Source organism: Phyllobates terribilis, unplaced genomic scaffold (assembly GCF_046119375.1).
Source record: "Phyllobates terribilis strain yellow unplaced genomic scaffold, ASM4611937v1 Scaffold_1__5_contigs__length_1240528914, whole genome shotgun sequence".
Lineage (NCBI taxonomy): Eukaryota > Metazoa > Chordata > Amphibia > Anura > Dendrobatidae > Phyllobates > Phyllobates terribilis.
In genome coordinates this window covers 553,940,551-553,954,207 of record NW_027362761.1, presented here as the reverse complement: position 1 = coordinate 553,954,207, position 13,657 = coordinate 553,940,551, and positions in this window count along the sequence as shown.

The following is a 13,657-nucleotide window of genomic DNA, read 5'->3' as shown; positions in this document are numbered from 1 at the left end:
CTGTTCCTCCGGTGGTGGAGGACGGGGAATACGAAATTTCCCGCATCCTAAATTCTAGACGGTATAGAGGGAGTTTGCAGTATCTCGTCGCTTGGAAAGGTTTCGGACCCGAGGATAACTCATGGGTGAGGGCGGATGATGTTTCTGCTTCCAGACTTGTCAGAGCGTTTCACAAGAGGTTTCCTGATAAGCCTGGGACTAGGGGATCCGGAGGATCCTCATAGAAGAGGAGGTACTGTTAGAACTCTCCTGTTAGGTTTTTTATATCTTGCTGGTCACATGACCTTGTTTGCCTATTTAATCCTGCTCCGCCCTCCTGGCCTTGCTGGACTTCATTGTAATTTCTACTCTTAAGTTAGCCTGGTGCTTAGTTACCTTTTTCTGTCTGTTTAGCTTGGTCTTCGGACCTTTATGTTCTATGTTGTGTGTTTGTCTTTTACTACTACAATTTCTGCTAGGAGGTGCCCAACTTTATCCCAGTCCCTAGTTCTTGTAGGGATCCCTCCCTTGCATCTATAGGTCTTCGTACAGACTAGCCGAGGACTTTAGCGGGTCTGATCGCAGGATCAGGTTCCCCGTTACATCGTAGGGATCTAGCTTAGTTCTATTGTAGGGACAGATCTCCTTTCTTTCCTTAGTGCTTGTAGCAGATCATAACAGTGTGCTGGTTTGGGACAGCCTATCCAGTAGGTGTTAATCTTGCTCCATGTTTGTTAATGATGTTCCTTGATTACATAATGACTTTTATGAATTTCCTCCTACATTAAAAAATACAAACTGATAGAGAATTTAGATTTTAAGCAATCATAATAAAATAAATCGGATGTACAGTTTGCTAATTTATCACGCTTCTATGTCATCTGTTTGCACCAGTGTTCTGCTTCTTATAGTCTGCAGTCAGAGAGTCTACAGCAATAGACCTCTCTGACTGCTTCCCCATTGATCAGACAAAGTATCTATAAAATGCACTAACTGATCAATCCATAGCTGTTCTTCTCTGTGCCAGAAGCGTATTTGGGACCATTAGAAAGCGTAGATGTATGATTTGCTTTCTAATGTCATGTGAAAACCATTGATTCAGCTGTGATTTTTATAAGGCGTGTGATACTTGATCAGGATTTTGTGATTACCTTAATCATCATTTTACAGCTCACAGTAAATGATGGTACTGTATCCATATTGGTATATTGAGGTACAGACTTACATAATGTAACTTACAATTTTTATAATACATTGTTGCTTCCCAATCATGTCATAACAAATGTTGGTAGTCTGTGAATTGAGTTACAATATATACCTTGTAAAAATGCCTGAACTCCTATTATTCCGATTCTCTATTCTTTTTCTGCCCTGCATCACTCCATTGCAGAGATATTCACATTTGTCACTTTAGTAGTGCAATAAGTGAAATCTCTGTTTGCAGACCATCTGGGTGTTTCTTCAGAGTCTTTTCTGGGGGTGTTCACATTCATCTCTCTTTCCCAGATGCTGCCCATCACAACTCTAGTAGTCTAGCAGTCTCAGAAGCTGTTGAGCTGTGATTGGCAGAGAGGGGAGAGTAAAAGCACACACCCCCAGTTGTACTGCAAGCAGAGATTTCACATACTACGCTCCAGAAGAAACAAATGTGAATATCTCTGCAATGTAATGATGCAGGACAAAATGGGAAAGAGCAGCAGAAATGGGGAACCGAGGGATCTTTACAAAGTATTTAACTCAACTTTTTGAGCAAGCGACTGATCTTCTTTAAGGCGGTGTTACAGAGAACCTCAGACAGAGGAAGTGGAACTGCAGAATGATGAAAAATGCCACTTGCAACTGATAAGTTATATTACAAAGTTTCATATACTTCTGAGCGTGAATTTCCCACTATATGGTACTGCATGAAGCCATCATAGGGCAGCATGCATAGGAATTTATTAGAGGAACAAAAAGCAAGTAATATATAAAATAAGAGAAACTCATCTAAAGCTTTTGAACCTTTGATCAGTTCTATATAAACAGACCTATAAGAAACAAAAATAATGGTGTAATTGTGGCTCTGACTGCAGAAGCAGCAATGATGAGTGTGTCATTTGTCTCATTATGCAGCTGGTGATAATAACAATTCAATTGGATAATTATCTGAGTTAAAGGGGTTAGCTCTCTCAAGAAAATTTTAGTTTATCGAGTGCTTGACCTTCATGTATTATCAGCAGTTGAGAGTGTGTTTTGCCCTGGAGGACTCGCGCATCCAAGCATTACACAGACTTCCTATTAATTGCAATGTGAACAGTGTAATGCTGCTATGTCTCTTCTGGTGGAGCTGAAGGGAGGTCGAACACACAATTACAGATAAAGCTGATTATTAGAGGGGTCTGAAGTGAAACACCTTTTATTTATCTAATCATCAGGATACTATTCTCTAACTGGTCTAAGGGTATATGCACACATTGAACTTTTCAAGCAAATGCCGCCTGAAAAAGCAATTAAAGATTCTAAAATAGAATTAAGATTTGCACTAGATTGTCAAAACTACTTCTTTTGCATAAGTTTAGTCTTAGGGCTCGCTCGCACCACCATATTTTCCATCCAAGTGCAATCCAACAAAGTATGGGATCACACTCAGACCAATGTTATGCTATTGGGCAGCGCACATCTCCAATTTTTTCCAAAAAACAATCTAAAAGGCACCAAAGAAGATGTATAAGATGCTTTAGGAAAAACATTGCCTGCATTTTCCTGTCTTCAGCTTCAAAAACTAAGTGGATACATTGGCATCTAAAAAACGCTGTGTTCCCTCGAGGTTTGTGCACATGTTTTTTCTTTCAGGTGGATTTCACCTGAAGCCATCTGGGAAAACGCTCAATAAACATTAAAAATTATAATCATACTGTATTCACATCAATGTCAAAGCGAATTGTGATTATGCCCAGTCTTATGTACAAAGCCGTGAGGCAGATAAAAGAAGTGACCTGATGGTTCTCCTGGTGGTGTTCGCTTGGAAGCCACCACTTTTTTATATGTATTCTGAATAAGGAGTTCCCTTAAGAGAAGGGTAGAGAAAGTAACCCTATCTGAGCGTAGTAGGAAGTAAACTATTGTAGCCAAAATATAAAAGTAAAATTTATCAACTGATAGAGTTGTGCAAAATAGGGCACAAATTCATGTAACACGTGAGAAGTGTTTCACGTGGGTCAACCCGACCTGGTGTGATGCAGGAATTTCCTCCAAGAACAGTTCCGGCAGAGCATAATCAAGAGAAAAGTCCCATTTGATGGTTGCTCCTGTTGATAGAATGGATAAGTAACCATAAAAATATTTATTAAAAATAGAAAAAATACAACGCGTTTCAGCTGCATCCAGCTTCATGAAGGCGTTGTGTGTTTTTTCTATCTTTAATAAATATTTTTATGGTTAGTTATCCACTTTCCATTTTTCCACTGGATCTCCGAACACCTGGTACATTTTCACTATTTAAAATTTAAAAATAAGACGCTGGTGGCTAAACCTCTACAAAAATGACTAAAAAGACGACAAAGACGACGCTTTGAGAAAAATCGCGCTCGTGTTTTTCTTAAGCGTCTTCTGATTCAAAATCGCTAAAGACATCTTGAGAGTTTTTAAAGGAGAAAAGCTCTCTATAGTTTACCTGATAATTTTATAGCTCACATGACAATGTATTAAAACTAGCAGAAAGAAAAAGAAACCACGTCCAAGTCAAATATTTATTTAAATATTAAATTTAAAGTGCTGTATCATATTCAATAGCAAAGAACATCAATGTAAAATTCATAAAAGCAAAAATAATAAAAAATAATTGACTACTTGATATAACATTATTAAGAAAAGTAGTAGTAATTGTAAATAATAGTAATAATTATTATTTTCAATTATTATTCTGAGTAAACAATTACATAACATATTTGTATTTCTAATTCAATACATTGATTATCACAATTACCAACAATATTATTTTTGGTATGTTCACCCAGGTGCTCGTTTTACTGTATTTTTGTTGATTATTTTAAGACCCTTTTTGGAGCAGCTTGTGCAAAGAAAAATACAGTTTTTGGTCACATTTACAAAATAAAACAACAATGGCTTCAAATACTGTACATTGAGAGTCCGGTTAAATTAAACAACTCAAGTTAATAACATAAAATAAATTACCAGATAAGAAAACACATGAAAAATAAATAGAATAAGTAATGTATATATATATGTATATATAATACTGCATGTTCATACATTTACATCAATGCTGCTGTTTTTTTTTTTGCTATGTATCATCCTCACTTCTTAAAGTGTTTCCACCAATCTTGTAAGGTTTTGATAGAGGATAACTTACTGATTGCTAGGAGTCCAACTGCAGGACCATCCCTGATTCCAAGATGTGGGGGCTTCAGAGCACCATGTGAACGGAGCTGAGGTCAAGCATATGCACCCCTGCTCTTATCATTGTGTATGGGACTGTCAAAGATGGCTGAGAATTGTAATTTGCTTTGCAAATTCCCATTTTTGGGTTGCACCCCAAGCAATCAATAAGTTTGTTCTTGTCCTTTGTATAGAGGATAAATTCCAAACTTGTTACAAATTATTTCAAATTTTAAGCTATTAAGGCTCCTGATCTTACCTTCACAAAAGAATCAGGACTGCTAATATTAATGTCAAATAACCTTATACCCTTAAAGTGGTGGGAGGTTGAACTCAAAAGGTCCACCTTTTGGAACCTCCAAAATCACAATTACTGGCTATTATAATGAAAAGTCCTTTGAAATCGATGGATATTGGTGGTCATCCATGGTTAAAAACCAATGCGCGAGAAAGTTCTAGGTTTTTATGATTAGAGAGTAAAGGTTAATTGTACAAGGGACTTTTTTCACTAGACAGACCATTAAGTCAGGCAATTGGATTACTTCTGGTCCGTCCAACCATTACAGAGACTTTTTCCTTGTTCTCTCCATGGCATCTAAAGTATCTTCCTCCAGTAAAGTGCTTCCACTTCAAAAGTCTAAACTTTTTCTTTTCACACTTTGATGAACATCCTACCAAGTCATTTGATGGGGACAGCGAGGAACTAGCTGGAGTACAGCAAAGAACTTCCAAAGAAATGGACCTGGCAGGTTTCTTGGGTGTATTGGGACATGCCACACAAGTTACTTGCTTTTTGAAAGGACTTATTGTATTTCTTGTGATTGATCTGGAGAAGTTCTTCATGGACAAAACTGCTGGAGATTGTATTGTGTCAACATCGAAATAGAGAGACTCTTTTCTTCTGATATTTGGACTCTCTCCCAAAGTTAAAAATCCATAAGGAGTCTTGATTTTGGAGAGATGAGGCAAAGATAAAGCAGCTCTTGTAGATGGGTCAGAATGATCTACAACGTTGTCAAATTCCCCAGATAAGTAATCGGAAGCTTTCCTACAAAGACTTCTTCCTCTCAGTAATTGAACTTTTTTGATGTTGGATTCTGAATGACTTCTTCTTGTTCGAGGTGACAAAGATTCTGGATGAACTGTGGATTTTCTATCGATGTCTTCAGTATGAAGAAGAACATGCTCCACATCTAAGGAAGGTATGATGAACTTTGGGATGCGGTCTGGTGTCATGACAATGTGATAAATATTTTGTTTCTTGCTGGATATCATAGTTGATGACTTCTTCATGGTGAATGTTTTCCAAGTGATCAGGGTTTCTACGGCTCCCTTCAAAGAAATCTGAGTTGTGTTGAGTAACATAGTCTGCTTGAATTCATTGAAAGGTAATGTTTGAGGGCAGAGATCTCACAGAAGAAACTCATTCATGTCCTGTTTATAAAAGAGAGAAATGCAGGCTACGTCATCCGGTGGTTAGACGTCATTGGCATGGCAACCACAGATAAGGAGGCTTTTAGACTTGTACGCAGCATCATTGCTATACAGGAGCTTTCGACACTCGCTGTCACATGGATACTTCTTTCTAAAATATCTTCTAAATCAATGGAAAGGGCAAATTAGTGACAATTGAAAGTGTTCCTAAAAAAATGAGAAGTATTTTAGTTCCTTCAGAGACTTCAGAGGAGTAAATTAAAATCCGTAATGGGGCATCACAGTGGAAGTCAGCGAACATGCTACGAAACCTTTCTAGAAAGGAAGGATGGATATTTCTCAACATGCAGTTATGGAGAGAGGTGGTTAATCATTTATAAGATATAGAGGGCCATATCAGAGACTGGAATTACACAGGCAATGATAACGAGAATGTAAGAGGAATGCTGATAACAAACAGAGGGGATTATACGTGAACGTGGCAGCTTTGGAAATGTCATACTACGGCAGATGGACTTTACAACCTGCATTTAGATTCTGAAGATACGACTTACTCCTATGAATCCTATATGATAGGCTCTGATCACATCTGTGCTGGAGTCTCCATTGAGATACCATCAGATTTGATGAAGAATTATTGTTTTCTGGAAGACAGAAACTGACGGACCCTATTATCAGTTAATAGGGTTCATCTGGCACCATGGACAGTCATGTGATAAATCCTGCAATAAAATAAATTAGCTTGTTCTGCTTCTATGAAGGAGTAGAATAATGGAATTACAGAAAACAGATGTGAACAGAGACTTAAAGTGGTGATTCTTATTATTAAGGATTATCCTCTATCCAAAGGATCCAAACTTATCCATAGAATCTGCCTATGAAATTCCTTGTCAGAATGGATTGATGGTCAGATGTGCACCACTGCTCCATTCATTCTGTATGGAATAAGAGCAGATGGCTAAGACTGTATGTTCCCTGCTATCTCTGACAGTTTCGAAAAGAATGAATAAAGGCCATTCCAAAAGAAGAATTTCAGAGACCCCACTGATCTGCAAGTTATAATCTATCCTTTGGATATATGATGGGAACTAAGGATGGGAATAACAATTTACAGGGGGTTTCCCCTGAAAAGGCATTTATCACTTATTCATGGAGAGGTGATAAAGGAGGTTCTTATTCTCAGTTATACCTTAGGGTATGTGCACACAACTTTTTTTTTTAGGTGAGTCTGCTCTTAAACCCACCTGGAAAAGCACCTTAAAAATGTTCAAAAGAATGTCAAAACGACTTGTTCATATGTTGTCACGGGTGTGTCACGGGAGGTGACAGACAGTCACCCCGCAGTTGCTTGCAGGAGATCTTTACCTTTGGCATTACAGACATCTTAGAGGCTGGCTATCTCTTGGACCCAGCGGCTAACTACCTCTGGCTAATTAGCTCCCTGGCCTGGGTGTATTAATACCTGGTGTGTCTGAGAGGGAGGTGCCGGCGATATTCATTACTACTTGTGAGGCTTTAGCAAGAGCAGTACTTCATCCTCTTTGGAACTTGAGGTTGTGTGCGCATTGGTCTGGAGTCGTCTAAAGCTAAGCAACTCCCCCCTGTTTGTCTACCCTTGTTGTCTATAGAGTTTAGTGGAGGTTGACTAGTGCTCATCTCCTCACTTCCCTAGCCTTAGTCATAAGAAAGGGAAAGTCAGGGCAAGGCACGCGTGCGGCGATTTGTGAAGAGCCAATATAGGGATGGTAGTTGAGACAGGATGACACTAGACCAGACTACGAGGTCTCCACTCCCCTCTTTCCCTAGTGTCTGGGCTCCCTTTCCCTCTTCCCTTTGTGTTGCACTAAGTCTTTCCCACACCTTGAGTGACATATGTTCAGGCTTTTGATCATCTTTTAACGGCTTCAGGTTTTCAAAGACAACTAGTGGTTAAAAAAGTGACATGACCATTCTTCTGGTGTCTTCAAACTACATAAAGAATTCTATGTGGAGCATAAGTGATTTAAAAACTCCACAAAAACAAGGCTATTACTGACACAGGTTTTGCTTAAAAACTCAGCATGTTTGCGCTCGAGTATAAAAGTCGTCATCTACACAAACTCACTGTGTTCAGAGTTCATTCATTCTACTCACTTATATAGAGCCATTAATTCCACGGTGTTTTACAGATATCATCAACACTGTCCCCATTGGAGCTCACAATCTAAATTCCCTAAAAAAAACAGAAAACCCTAAGGAAACCAACACTAACACAGGGAGAACATAAAAACTCCTTGCAGATGTTGAACTTCATGGGATTTGGACCGAGGACCCCAGTGCTGCAAGGCAACAGTGCTAACCACTGAGCCACTGTGCTGAAAAAAGTAGCATGCCGCTGCCTCGTCATTTAGTTTCTATAGGACAGAAAGACATCCAGTGTAATACACTATGTTTGTCAGTTCTGTATACATGGATTGGCAGCTGTCATTCTGCTCTGTTTAATCTCGAACACAGTGGGGTCCACTGCCAAACCTCTTCTTCTGAACCACTTCCAAAACTGTGTGTGCCAACATCTCCACTTCTCAGTCATCACATGCTCTACATGAAAACATCACCATGAAGGTTAGTGATTGGCAACAGTGGTCACTAGTGATGAGCGAAAATGTTCGCGACTGCTCGGTGCTCGCCCGAGCATCTCACTACTCAAGATGCTCGGCGAGTATTTCCGGGGTTGCTCGGCGAGAGCTCGGGTCTCCTCCCTCTGTAGAGCGCCAATGAACATGCAGGGATTGACTGCCACAAACTGTAATGCCGCAACCATGTTGGTTGTGGCATTACAGTGATTGGCTGGCCGCACAGTGTCATCAGGTCTATATCAGACCTAGCGCCTCCATGCTCGTCACAGTCTACTCCAGAATCAGGCAGTGTTGGGAGAGGTCCTGCTGAGCTAGGGAGAGATTTGCTTGTTTCTTAGTTAGTGTAGGTATACCACCATATATTATTCACATATCCATCTCAACTAACAGTCCTTCTGAGGACTAAACCAGCTGCATAGATATCAGCGATAGGCAGACTGTAGTGCATATAGCAAGAGGGTCCATTCCAGTTCTGTCTGCTGGTGCTTTTACAGATATTTCTAGAAACAGCCCCAGGTATCAGGGGCCAGGAATAATTTTTTTTTGGATCTTAATCCTGATTATATGCATAAAAGCAATCCAAAGAATACTGTTTTTCTGCTCCATTTGCTTGTTGGCACTGCAGAATACAGCCAGATCCTTTCCATATTACAGTGCTAAAAATCTATCTATTTAAAACTGTGGTTTGTCCGTCACAGGGTTCACATATAATTGCGCTGGAAATTCTGCCATTGCTGGCTTCCATTGAAATTTTGTTGCAGTGTGTCAGCGAAGTTATTGACATGAGGTCGCTGTTAAAAATAGTTACCTACTGGACGTGATGGTGATGGTGCATGCAGAGGCCTAGGCCGAGGCTGTGGGCATGCTGAAATTGTGCCACAAACACCCACATCTTCTCGCTCGATCTTCCTGTCCCAATTCCTTGGGGACCGCAGCACACCACTATTGAACCCACAGCAGTGTCAAAAGGTTGTTGGTTGGATAGCGGATAATGCTTCCTGTCACTTTGCCACCACCACCCTGTCTTCCACACGGTCAAGTCTCAGTAGCCGTGAGTCTGGACTGCATATTCCTCACCCTGATCCTCCTTCCTGCCACCATGCCGAGTGCCCAGAGACAACTGATCCCACACTTGGACACTCCGAAGAGCGTTTCACTTTTCCATTTATAGATTCGGGCCTCTCGCCCAGTCCTCTTGAAGTGGGGCAAGAGGAGATCGCATGTAGCGATGCCCAAATATTTGAGCAACCACAGTCACAAGAAGGCGACGGTGGGAAAGTGTCACAAGAGGTGGACGATGATGAGACACAATTGCCAGAAAGTCAGGAGGACGACCAGGGTGTGGAAGTGGAAGACGAGGTGGTGGATGATATAGTAACTGACCCAACCTGCCAGGAGGACATGCAAAGTGAGGACAGCAGCACATACAGGGGGAGTGAGACAGAGCACCCCAATAGGCAGGAAGAAGCAGTGTGGTGGCACAGACAGAAGGCAGGCAACCGTTCCCCGTAACACCAACATGAAGGAAGTTGCCAGTACAACTGTTAGGTCTTCCCAAGTCTGGTTGTTTTTTAAAGACTCTGCCGATAACCCCAAAAAGGCCATTTGCACCACCTGCCAGGCCAGCATCAGCAGGGGTAGCAAAAATACCAGCCTGACCACCATTAGCATGATCAGGCACATGTCAGCAAAGCACCCGACTAAGTGGGCTGAACCCCAGGGTCCAGGAACAGTGTCTGCAGGTGGCACCACTGCTTCTTCCGCTGTTGTGCTTGCAAGCCAATCCTCTTTCCATGGCGCAGGCGAAGATGCCTCCTGCCCTGCACCTGTCATTGCACACTCTCAACTAGCACCACCAGCAAGCACGTCCACGCCCTTGTCCCAGGCAGCGTTCAGTTGTCCATTCCCCAGTCCTTGGAACGCAAGCGCAAATATGCAGCCAATGCCCCACAGGCCACACTACTAAATTCACGCATTTCGCGACTTCTTGCACTCAAACTGTTGCCTTTTAGGCTCGTGGAGATGGAAGCTTTCCGTAACCTGATAGCAGCAGCCATCCCTCAGTACTTGGTCCCCAGCCGCCACTATTTCTCCCAGTGTGCCGTCCCTGCATTACATGAGCACTTGTCCCACAACATTAGCCGTTCCCTTAACAATGCAGTTACTGGGAAAGTCCACCTAACCACGGACACGTGGGCCAGTGCTTGTGGGCAGGGACGGTACATCTCGCTGACGGCACACTGGGTTAACATAGAGGTAGCCGGGACCCAGTCGGACCTTGGGACGGAATACGTCCTCCTGACGCTGAGGTTTGCGGGCCCTGGGTCAATCACGGTTGCCCCCATATTCTACAGCTCCTACACCTCCTCCTCCTCTTCAGCATCCATCTCCGAAATGAGCACATCAGTCGCAAGCTGGAAGCACTTTTGCACTGCCTCGGCCAAGCGGCAACAGGCTGTGCTGAAGCTAATATGCTTAGGTCACAAACTACACAACATTGAAGAGTTGTTGACAGCTCTGAAAGAGCAGGCAGATCTGTGGCTGACACTGCTGAACCTACAGCCAGGCATGGTTGTGTGTGACAATGGACGGAACCTGGTGGTGGCTCTGAGGCGAGGCAAGCTCACACACGTACCATGCCTGGCCCATGTACTTAACCTCGTGCTTCAGCAGTTTCCCAAAACCTACCCAGAGCTGCCGGATCTGCTTGTCAAAGTATGCCGCCTGTGTGCCCATTTTAGAAAGTCACCTCCAGCTTCCGCCGCCCTTGCCGTGTTCCAGCAGCGTTTGCAGCTTCCGGCTCACAGACTGGTGTGTGATGTCCCCACGTGTTGGAACTTTACACTGCAGATTTTGGGAAGGATTTGTGAGCAGAAGAGGGCAGTTGTTGAGTACCAGCATCAACGAAGCCGTCGGTATTCAGTTCAGTCTCCACACATAAGACCTCAGGAGTGGACATGGATGTCAGACATATGTACCATCCTCCAAATTTTTGAGGACTCCACCAAGATGGTGAGCTGCGATGATGCCATAATTACCATCACCATCCCGCTTCTCTATCTTCTGAAAAGCTCTCTGCTCACAATCAAAGAGGATGCATTGCAGGCGGAGCACGATGAGATGGAGCAAGGAACCATACAGGGTGATTACACACAACCCAGCCTCATCTCATCCCAACGTGGATTGGGTGATAATGAGGAGGAGGAGGAAGAACAGGAGCTAGTTTCATGCGCCTAAGGACAGAAAGGAGAAGGAGGAGGAGAGCATGGTCAGTTGTCCTCTTGGTGAGGACATGGAAGTCTTGCCTGTTAGCAGTCTGGCACGCATGGCTGAGTTTATGTTGCGCTGCCTTTCCCATGACCCTCGCGTTCTCAAAATTTTGGGTGGCAGTCATTACTGGTTGGTGACACTTCTAGACCCCCGCTACAAGGAGAACTTTATATTTCTTATTCCTCAGGCGGACAGGTCTACAAAAATGGGGCAGCACCAGAATGCCCTTGTTGCAGAACTATTAAAAAAATTCCCATCTGAAAATGCTGTCGGCAGAGGTCACAGTTCGTTGGACAACCAAGGAGTACAGGCGAGAGAGACACAACTTCAATCCAGCAGAGGCAGGGGAACACTGTCAAAGTTCGGGGAGAATTTTCTCAGCCTCTCCCATTGCACAGGCCCTGAGGCGCGGGGTACTCTCACAAGGAGTGCAAAGTTTGGGAAGATGCTTGGGGGGTACCTTGCGGACTGTACCAACGTCCTCCGTTATTCCTCTGTGCCTTATAATTATTGGGTATCCAAGCTGGATACGTGGAATGAACTGGCTCTCTATGCCTTGGAGGTCATGGCCTGCCCTGCCGCTAATGTTTTATCAGAGCGGGTTTTTAGTGCCGCTGGTGGAATTATAACTGATAATCGCATCCGCCTGTCAACTGAAAATGCTGACAGGCTGACTCTTATAAAAATGAACAAGGGCTGGATTGGACCAGACTTCTCAACACCACCGAATGATAGCCGTAACATAAACTCAAATCCTGTGTCTTTTCTTGGGAGGTGTATTCCCATGCACCTCTTCACACCCACACATGGGTATACGCTTCCTGATTTTGGCTATTTGCTCTTGTCCTCCTCCTCCTTCTCCTCATCCACCATATCACCAGGGAGACCGCGGTCCGTGATGCAACACCCACATAATTTTTCTAAAGGGTGTTTATGATGCGCGTGAAAAAACATTTTTATACAGTATGTTCATGTATACCCCCCAGGGGTAAATGTTTGTCTGCCCATACCCTTAGTGCATGGGCATTACAAGTATAGGAGACCCACTCCTTTCTAATGGGAACATTTTTTTATGAGGCCCTCCTCTACGTCTCTTCCAAGGGGCATTGGAGTGCCTCCAAATTTTTGGCAGCCCTTGCATTCACTGCAAAGGCAAACACAATGGGAGACCCACTTCCTAATAATGGGGACATTGTTTTCAGGAGGCCCTCCTCTAAGTCTCTTCAAAGGGGTTTTAGGGTGCGTCCAAATTTTGGGCAGCCCTGCCACTCACTGCATAAGCAATAACAGTATAGGAGACCTACTCTTTAGTAATGGGAACAATAAAACATAGCCAGTTGATGGCTCTCTAAGAATAGTGAGGGCCGACTGTTGGCCTTTTAAGAATAGTAAAGGCTGCCTCATGGCCCTATAAAAATAGGCTTTGTGACTTTCAGAGTCCCTCCTTCACAAATGAAACACAATGTGTCTGATAATATCTCACACACCACATGGCCAGATAAGGTCATAAAATGTTAAAATGACATTTCCTGGTGAATGCATTTGTCACGGTTGAAAGCAATGCAAAAGTTCAAAAACGCATCAAAAACACTAAGTGTGAACATAGCCCAAGGAGTATAGGAGTATTTTTGTTTTTGGTTATTTATTTTGCTTTATATACAAGTCATTACCCTAGCAATGATGTCCCTTAATATATTTCCCAGGAAAATCCATTTTGATTTCGTTTTTGTATGTTTTATTGTGAGTCCTTAAAAGTGGCGTAATACTCTGACAACGTTGTTGACAGGAGTGACCTGGGAGTCAGAAATGTTTCCAGGGGTCTTCCCCATGCTGTTCCCATCTAATTTGAGCACTGTTCCCATTGATTAGGGTAATTTTTAGGCCCTCTGCAGACCGCCGAGGGGAGCCGCCTGAATAATGCTTTAGTTTCCCATAGACTAATATTGGGCTTGTTGCTCGGGTCAAGCACCCGAGTATTTTTC